Source organism: Oncorhynchus masou, chromosome 19 (assembly GCF_036934945.1).
Source record: "Oncorhynchus masou masou isolate Uvic2021 chromosome 19, UVic_Omas_1.1, whole genome shotgun sequence".
Taxonomy (NCBI): Eukaryota; Metazoa; Chordata; class Actinopteri; order Salmoniformes; family Salmonidae; genus Oncorhynchus; species Oncorhynchus masou.
This window is the reverse complement of record NC_088230.1, coordinates 5,093,971-5,104,502: the sequence shown is the minus strand read 5'-3', so window position 1 is coordinate 5,104,502 and position 10,532 is coordinate 5,093,971.

Here is a 10,532-nt window from a genome sequence, read left to right as displayed (position 1 = left end):
CGTATTTAGGTAGCCTGGGTTTCGCTTTGTATTTTCGTGGGTGATTGTTCCTGTCTCTGTGTTAGTTTCACCAGTCAGGCTGTAATAGGTTTCACGTTCCATTTGTTGTTTTGTATTTATTAGTTATTTATGTATAGTTCGTTTGTTTGTTTCACAAATAAACATGAGTAACCTACACGCTGCATTTCGGTCCGACTTTCTTGCGACAAACGAAGAACGCCGTTACAGAATCACCCACCACACTCGGACCAAGCAGCGTGTTAACAGGCAGGAGATACACGAGAGGCAACAGAAGCAGCTTCAGTGGGAGAGGCTACACCATTTGGAGAATTGGACATGGGAGGAGGAACTGGACTGAAAAGGACCCTGGGCTCAGCCTGGTGAATATCGCCACCCCAAGGAGGAATTAGAAGCGGCTAAAGCGGAGAGGCGCTTGTATGAGGAGGCATCACGGCGACGTGGATGGAAGCCCGAAGAGCAGCCCCAAAAATTTCTTGGGGGGGGGCTATCAGGGAGTATGGCTGCGTCAGGTAGGAGACCTGCGCAATCTCCCTGTGCTTACCGGGGGTCTAGAGAGACCGGGCAGGCACCGTGTTATGCAGTGGTGCGCACGGTGTCCCCAGTGCGGGTGCATAGCCCGGTGCGGTATATTTCAGCTCCGCGTATCGGCCGGGCTAGATTGAGCGTTGAGCCAAATGCCATGAAGCCGGCTCTACGCATCCGGTCCCCAGTGCGTCTTCTTGGGCCGGCTTACATGACACCAGCCTTGCGCTCGGTGTCTCCGGTTCGCCTACATAGCCCAGTGCGGGCTATTTCTCCTCACAGCACTGGCAGGGCAACCGAGAGTATTCAACCAGGTAAGGTTGGGCAGGCTCGGTGCTCAAGAGCTCCAGTGCGCCTGCACGGTCCGGTCTATCCAGTACCATCTCCACACCCCAGCCCTCCGGTAGCAGCTCCCCACACTAGGCTTCCTGTGCGTGTCCTTGGCCCAATACCACCAGTGCCAGCACCACGCATCAGGCCTACAGTGCACCTCGCCTCTCCTGTCCTGTCGGAGCCTTTCTCCTCGCCAGCGCTGTCGGAGCCTCCTGTCTGCATGGAGCAGCCAGAGCTGCCAGTCTGCATGGAGCAGCTAGAGCTGCCAGTCTGCAAGGAGCTGCCATTCTGCAAGGAGCTGCCAGTCTGCATGGAGCAGCTAGAGCTGCCAGTCTGCAAGGAGCAGCTAGAGCTGCCAGTCTGCAAGGAGCTGCCAGTCTGCATGGAGCAGCCAGAGCTGCCAGTCTGCATGGAGCAGCTAGAGCTGCCAGTCTACATGGAGCATCCAGTGTTGCCAGCCTGCATGGAGCAGCTAGAGCTGCCAGTCTGCATGGGGCAGCCAGAGCTGTCAGTCTGCTTGAAGCAGCCAGAGCCGTCAGTCTGCCAGGATCTGCCAGTCAGCCAGACGCTTCCAGATCCGCCAGACAGCCAGACTCTTCCAGATCTGCCAGTCAGCCAGACTCTTCCAGATCTGCCAGTCAGCCAGACTCTTCCAGATCTGCCAGTCAGCCAGACTCTTCCAGATCTGCCAGTCAACCAGACTCTTCCAGATCTTCCAGTCAGCCAGACTCTTCCAGATCTGCCAGTCAACCAGACTCTTCCAGATCTGCCAGTCAACCAGACTCTTCCAGATCTGCCAGTCAACCAGACTCTTCCAGATCTGCCAGTCAACCAGACTCTTCCAGATCTGCCAGTCAACCAGACTCTTCCAGATCTGCCAGTCAACCAGACTCTTCCAGATCTGCCAGTCAACCAGACTCTTCCAGATCTGCCAGTCAACCAGACTCTTCCAGATCCGCCAGTCAGCCAGGATCTGCCAGATCTGCTAGTCAGCCAGGATCTGCCAGTCGGCCAGGATCTGCCAGTCGGCCAGGATCTGCCAGTCGGCCAGGATCCGCCAGTCAGCCAAGATCCGCCAGTCAGCCAGGATCAGCCAGTCAGCCAGGATCCGCCAGTCAGTCAGGATCTGCCAGATCTGCTAGTCAGCCAGGATCTGCCAGTCGGCCAGGATCTGCCAGTCGGCCAGGATCTGCCAGTCGGCCAGGATCCGCCAGTCAGCCAAGATCCGCCAGTCAGCCAGGATCAGCCAGTCAGCCAGGATCCGCCAGTCAGTCAGGATCAGCCAGTCAGCCAGGATCCGCCAGTCAGTCAGGATCTGCCAGATCTGCTAGTCAGCCAGGATTCGCCAGTTGGCCAGGATCCGCCAGTCGGCCAGGATCCGCCAGTCAGTCAGGATCCGCCAGTCAGCCAGGATCCGCCAGTCAGCCAGGATCTGCCGGATTCAACTGCCTGGCTGGGCTTCATCTCAGTACTGGGCTTCTTCTCATTACTGGGCTTCTTCTCAGTACTGGGCTTCTTCTCAGTCCCGAGCTGCCCCTCAGTCCCGAGCTGCCCCTCAGTCCCGAGCTGCCCCTCAGTCCCGAGCTGCCCCTCAGTCCCGAGCTGCCTCAGTCCCGAGCTGCCCCTCAGTCACGAGCTGCTCCTCTGTTATGTAGGTTTCTGGGTGAGGACTATTCGGCCATGGTCGGCGGAGAGGGTGGATCATCCCAGGACGCGACGGGGAGGAACAATGACATTTATGAAGTGGGGTCCACGTCCGGAGCCGGAACCGCCACCATGGACAGACGCCCACCCGGACCCTCCCTATGGTTTTGAGGTGCGTTCGGGAGTCCGCACCTTAGGGGGGGTTCTGTCACGCCTTGGTCTTAGTATTTTGTGTTTTAGTTAATTAGTTGGTCAGGCCAGGGTGTGACATGGGTTTATTGTTTGTTGTATTTAGTGGGGTTTTTAGTTATTGGGATTGTAGCTGATTAGGGGTGTGTGTTTCATAGGTTTGGCTGCCTGAGGCGGTTCTCAATCAGAGTCAGGTGATTCTCGTTGTCTCTGATTGGGAACCGTATTTAGGTAGCCTGGGTTTCGCTTTGTATTTTCGTGGGTGATTGTTCCTGTCTCTGTGTTAGTTTCACCAGTCAGGCTGTAATAGGTTTCATGTTCCGTTTGTTGTTTTGTATTTATTAGTTATTTATGTATAGTTCGGTTGTTTGTTTCACAAATAAACATGAGTAACCTACACGCTGCATTTCGGTCCGACTTTCTTGCGACAAACGAAGAACGCTGTTACAACTAAAGTAAAAAAATATGTAAAAAAGTAACACAATAAATAACAATAACAATATCAAGGCTTTTCCAGGGGGTACCATTTCCTGAGTAAATGTGTGGGGGTACAGGTTTGTCAAGGTAATTTGTACAAGTAGGTAGGGGTCGAGTGACTATGCATAGATAATAAATAGCAAGTAGCAGCAGTGTAAAAACAAATGTGGGATGGGGTCAATGTAAATAGTCTGGGCGACCATTTGATTATTTGCTCAGCAGTCTTATGGCTTGGGGGTAGAAGCTGTTAAGGAGCCTTTGGGTCCAAGACCTTGGCGCTCCAGTACCGCTTTCTGTGCGGTAGCAGGTAGAACAGTCTTTTACTTGGGTGACTGGAGTCTTTGGCCATTTCTTGGGCTTTCCTCTGACACCGCCTAGTATATACAGTGAGGCAAAAAAGTATTTAGTCAGCCACCAATTGTGCATGTTCTCCCACATAAAAAGATGAGAGAGACCTGTAATTTTCATCATAGGTATACTTCAACTATGACAGACAAAATGAAAACAAAATTCTCCAGAAAATCACATTGTAGGATTTTTTATGAATTTATTTGCAAATTATGGTGGAAAATAAGTATTTGGTCAATAACATAAGTTTATGTTAAATACCCTTTGTTGGCAATGACAGAGGTCAAACGTTTTCTGTAAGTCGTCACAAGGTTTTCACACACTGTTGCTGGTATTTTGTCGCATTCCTCCATGCAGATCTCCTCTAGAGCAGTGATGTTTTGGGGCTGTTGCTGGGTAACACAGACTTTCAAATCCCTCCAAAGATTTTCTATAGGGTTGAGATCTGGAGACTGGCTAGGCCACTCCAGGACCTTGAAATGCTTCTTACGAAGCCACTCCTTCGTTGCCCGGGCGGTGTGTTTGGGATCATTGTCATGCTGAAAGACCCACCCACGCTTCATCTTCAATGCCCTTGCTGATGGAAGGAGGTTTTCACTCAAAATCTCACGATACATGGCCCCATTCATTCTTTCCTTTACACGGATCAGTTGTCCTCGTCCTTTGCAGAAAAACACCCCCAAAGCATGATGTTTCCACCCCCATGCTTCACAGTAGGTATGGTGTTCTTTGGATGCAACTCAGCATTCTTTGGCCTCCAAACATGACGAGTTGAGTTTTTACCAAAAAGTTATATTTTGGTTTCTGACCATATAACATTCTCCCAATCTTCTTCTGGATCATCCGAATGCTCTCTAGCAAACTTCAGACGCGCCTGGACATGTACTGGCTTAAGGAGGGGGACACGTCTGGCACTGCAGGATTTGAGTCCCTGGCGGCGTAGTGTGTTACTGATGGTAGGCTTTGTTACTTTGGTCCCAGCTCCCTGCAGGTCATTCACTAGGTCCCCCGTGTGGTTCTGGGATTTTTGCTCACCGTTCTTGTGATAATTTTGACCCCACAGGGTGAGATCTTTCGTGGAGCCCCAGATCGAGGGAGATTATCAGTGGTCTTGTATGTCTTCCATTTCCTAATAATTGCTCCCACAGTTGATTTCTTCAAACCAAGCTGCTTACCTATTGCAGATTCAGTCTTCCCAGTCTGGTGCAGGTCTACAATTTTGTTTCTAGTGTCCTTTGACAGCTCTTTGGTCTTGGCCATAGTGGAGTTTGGAGTGTGACTGTTTGATGTTGTGGACAGGTTTATTCTATACTGATAACAAGTTCAAACAGGTGCCATTAATACAGGTAACGAGTGGAGGACAAGAGGAGCCTCTTAAAACCAGTTTTTCATTAGGGGGCGCTATAAAAATTTTGGGATGAAAAACGTTCCCGTTTTAAACAAGATATTTTGTCACGAAAAGATGCTCGACTATGCATATAATAAAAACACTCTGACATTTCCAAAACTGCAAAGATATTGTCTGTGAGTGCAACAGAACTGATGTTACAGGCGAAACCCAGATAAAAATCCAATCAGGAAGTGCCGCATTTTTTGAAACCGTCTCATGCCAATGATCCTTATATGGCTGTGAATGAGCTCCGAATGAGCTTACATTTTCCACGCATTCCCCAAGGTGTCTACAGCATTGTGACGTCTTTTTAGGCATTTCCATTGGAGAATAGCTGTAAGGGACCATATTTAGCGAGTGGTCACATGGTGTCTCCCGGAGAAAATCTTGCGTTTTTGGAAAAAAGGAACATTTGCTATCTAACTGGGAGTCTACTGAGTGAAAGCATTTTAAGTTATTCAAAGGTAAATTATTTAATTTGGATGCTTTTCTTATTTTCGTGAAAATGTTGCCTGCTGCCAGCAGAGTCTAGCATAGCATTATGCCATGATAAACTTACACAAATGCTTGTCTAGCGTTGGCTGTAACGCATATTTTGAAAATCTGAGATGCCAAGGCTAAGCTTGTGTTTGAATATATTTATTTCATTTCATTTGCGATTTTCATGAATAGGAAACGTTTTTCTAGGGGTAGTTATGTCCGCTGCGTTATGCTAATGCGTTTGAGGCTATGATTACGCTCCCGGATACGGGTTTGCTCATCGCAAGAGGTTAAAGAAGAAGTTACAGGTCTGTGAGAGCCAGAAATATTGCTTCTTTGTAGGTGACCAAATACTTATTTTCCACCATAATTTGCAAATAAATTCATTTAAAAAATCCTACAATGTGATTTTCTGGAGAAAAAAAATCTCATTTTGTCTGTCATAGTTGAAGTGTACCTATGATGAAAATTACAGGCCTCTCTCATCTTTTTAAGTGGGAGAACTTGCACAATTGGTGGCTGACTAAATACTTTTTTGCCCCACTGTACTTATGGCCTGTTGAAAGCTGAAAATCCCACCTTTCCAGGACTCCTCACCCCGCCACAAACTCCACCCTTAACACAGTTACCATTTAAAAACAAGCTGTTTTAAAATATAAAATGACATTGCGACCAAAGAGAACAGACGAAATAGACATTGTTTTCATCAAGCCAGCATCTTTCTATGGTGCTACCCGTTCCAGGGTCAGGACCGTAATCTGCCGTTTCCATTCCTCTTCTGACAACAGAACTTAACCAACTGCTCACCAGGGGCCGTCCAGTCCGTTATGCTGTTCTGCTATTCCAAGGATGTGTAACAAAAGAGATACCATGAGTCAACACAGAATATCAACTGGGATGGATCCCGAGGCAAATGTGGCTTACCAGCGAACCTTCGGGTGTTCATCATTAATACTGTGTCTCAGATATTTTTGCCTATGACTGATACAACCATTCGGTTATTTGAAAATGAAATAATCTCCAAAATACTAGTATTTTTTCAACACTGATCAGATTTGCCATAACAAAAAATGCCCCTTAGATATTAATTTAATTCTAAATATAATAAAATTGTAGCCTACTCTAAATATTATTGTTGGCGGAGAGTCACGTATTTAAAAAAATATTTTTAGATATACTGTAGATTTACCGATTGCAAAATGTGTCTCACTAGTGTGGCGCAATGTGCTGTTAAAAGTGATGTAGGTCTTATTTATTTAAAAAGCATATTGAAGTTAGAAGCAATAGGACTGGACACATTAGCCTACCCAATGTGGTCAACTATTTCAGCACCATTTCGTGCTGCTTTGAGACAAGCATGGGGACTAGTCTTGATAAATCAATTTGATTTTGATTTTCACAGAATATCCATTTGGGTAATGGTTAGACTACAATTGGGGTGTGAAATGTTATGCTCTTAGTACTGTAGCCTACTCCAAACTGTACAGCGCCATATTTTCCTAACGGAAATGTACAATATTGAAGGCTACCAAATGCTCCTCAAAGATGCCTTCTGGAGATCAAACTAACACTAACTTGCATTAATGGTAACAATGGCTGACAATTAAATAACGTGCCATAGAATTCTGTGGCAGCCCCCAAGGTGTGCTGCAGTACGATACAACTTTTACAGGAAGAACAACTCTAATCTGTGTGGCGACTTACGGTCAGATGCCTAGCAGTTGCCATACCAGGTGGTGATGCAACCGGTCAAGATGCTCTCGATGGTGCAGCTGTATAACTTTTTGAGGATCTGGGGACGCATGCCAAATCTTTTCATTCTTCTGAGGGGGAAAGGGTGTTGTTGTGCCCTCTTCACGACTCTCTTGTTGTGTTAAGACTATGTGGAGACCAAGGAATTTGAAACTCTCGACCCGCTCCACTACAGCCCCGTTGATGCTAATGGGGGCCTGTTCAGCCCGCCTATTCCTGTAGTCCACGATCAGCTCCTTTGTCTTGATCACATTGAGGGAGAGGTTGTTGTCCTGGCACCACACTGCCAGGTAACTGACCTCCTCCCTATAGGCTGTCTCATTGTTGTCACCAACAGTGTCACCAGCAAAGCACCCGAACACCATCACAACTTCTCCTTCATGCTCAAGGTGGGAACCACACATGCAGAGATCATCTGGTCACCAAAAATCTCAAATTTGGACTCACGGACCAACGGACAGATTTCCACCAGTCTAATGTCCATTGCTCATGTTTCTTGGCCCAAGCACGTCTCTTCTTATTATTGGTGTTCTTTAGTAGTGGTTTCCATGCAGCAATTAGACCATGAAGACCTGATTCATGCAGTCTCTGAACAGTTGATGTTGAGATGTGTCTGTTACTTGAACTCTGTGAAACATTTATTTGGACTGCAATTTCTGAGGCTGGTAACTCTAATGAACTTATCCTCTGCAACAGACGTAACTCTGGAAAGGTCTTCCAGGGTCGGTCCTCATGAGATCGAGTTTCATCATAGCGCTTGGCGTATTTTGCCACTGTACTTGAAGAAACTTTTCTGCATTGACTGACCTTCATATCTTAAAGTAATGATGGACTGTCGTTTCTCTTTGCTTATTTCAGCTGTTCTTGCCATACTATGGACTTGGTCTTTTACCAAAAAGGGCTATCTTCTCTATACCACCCCTACCTTTTCACAACACAACTGATTGGCTCAAACGCATAAAAATGGAAATAAAATCCACAAATTCACTTTTAACAAGGCACACCTGTTAATTGAAATGCATTCCAGGTGACTACCTCAGGCAAAGGGTAGCTACATTGAAGAATCTCAAATATAACATATTTAGACTTGTTTAACACTTTTTTTGGCTACTACATGATTCCATGTGTGTTATTTCATAGTTTTGATGTTTTCACTATTATTCTACAATGTAGAAAATAGTACAAATAAAGAAAACTCATGGAATTCGTAGGTGTGTCCAAACCTTTGACTGGTACTGTATATCTCCACTGTCCATCCCACCTTTTGAAATGGCACACTTATTCATGCCCCAGTGTTTAACCTGTAAGCCGTGCCCTATTTGAACACGTATATAGTAGTTAATTTTGTATAGCATGGTACATAGATGTCATAGGGTTTGGGTTAATGGGGTCGGGTGGGGAGGTGCAGCATGTTGTCTTTACCACTCATAAAAGAGTTGGAGCAAAGTGCTAAGACTGTCTTTATCCTAATGCGTAAACACACTCACAGACACTTTCCCTCAATGCGTCGCACCCATCATTTCATGGGAAGTAGGCTAGGGACCTCCGGTCACTGCTCTCTCAGCTTTGAGTTATCAGAGTGAGGGTAGGAAAGACAGAGAGAATGGGGGAGACAGGGAGGGAGGAGTGATAAAGGGTGAAAAATCGGTGATGAAGGGGTGAAGGTGGGGGATGGAGGGAGAGGGGGGATCTTCCAGAGGACATCTGTCACAGAGAACAACTTGCAAGCTTTTTCTAGCCCTTCTGTGACCCACAGATTCTCTTGCATGACTGGCCAAGAACTATGATGGTTGGGATAGGGCCTTAGCCCCTGCCTTACTGCAGGGAGACCCCACAAGATATTTATATTATCCATTCACCCAGCTCAATGTTACATCGATAGGTTTAGGCTACTACATGATTCTCACATTGTCTCTATACCCATCATGAGGTTTCTACAACCTACCCTATAAATAAAAGTTTACAATGTAGATGCACAGAGATAGACAGAAAATTTGAGATGACAGTGAAATATGGACAGACAATGACATATTCAATACTGCATTACACTCTTGCCTGCATCTAGGGTGTAATAATTAGTCCAACATTTGCAAATGAGTTTCTATTGGACAAATTCAGGGATGTTTATCCCAGTTTCATTCCATTTGCTTCCGGTTAAGAAATGTTTTTCAACAAAATTGATGGAAGGAATACACCCCTGATCACGTGTAACCACGGTTCACTTTCATAGCAGACACGTTGTATTCCTTTTCCTTTCGCTGTGGACTTCAATGCACAATGCATCTGCTCTATGTGACCAGGCAAAAAAACTTTCCAAGCCAAACCATATCCTAACCGCTACACAGAGCCTACATCGTTGTCACCATATTAGCTAAAGTAATACCATAGTCAACATAGCTAATAGAATTAACGTGTTTGTAAACCCAAAACTGTACAACAGTGTACAGTCAGAATAGCTGCTTAGTACTTACATCGACGGTCCCCTGTGGCAATACATTTGTAAAACCAAGAGCTTCATTGGAAGAGTTCCAGTGTTGTGTTGGATAGTCATAGCCAGCAAGCTAACATAGCATTCCTCTGTTTAAACAGGGTGTTTGAGTAGGCTAATTTAGCTAGCTGCATTTGCTAGCTAAGTAGGTGAAACTGAAAGTGAAATAAAAAATCACTCTCTCTATTTCTCTTGCATCATTTGCTTTATATTGAAGCCAATGTACCCAGAGTTGGATGGAAGCTAGGTGTCCTCCAGCTGCACTCAATATTTGGAAGATGTGGTATACTCAGAGTATGTTGATGCCATCCTGTCAGATGCTTTAAGATGTTAGTACCTATACATGTTCTGTTTGGCTCTGAATGTACATGTGGGGTATTGGAGGGGAAGCACACTATTGGGAGTAAAATATTAAATATCTTAGAGTATTGAGAGTTCAACCACCTACAAAATCCCAATGTAACCCTTGCTTATATGGTTCCCTGAACATGAGTGATTTGAAATTATTTTAACAGTTCAGTTTGATCCAAGGCCTCAAAGGTTGTAAGAAAGTAAATCGACTCAAAATGTTCAGTCCAATTGGAATACAAACCACAGCCTCTTGTAGTTAAAACAGTCATTCCATTTATTGTATTACACTAAAATATTACATTGTTTACATCTTTAACCTACATGTGTTGATTAGAGTTGTGACCATGTGTTCCATGTCCCAGACAGCAGGAAGCTGTCTGTAGCGTAGCGTCCAGTAGGCTGACTACAGTAGACGTGTGAGAACATTTAGCCTCCTCCCGCAGGTGTTTGAGCAGTACAGTAAACAAAAACAATGCTGCACACACACACCAGGCTTATTGTGTATGTGAGTGTGTGGAACCTAACCCATCTTTCCTA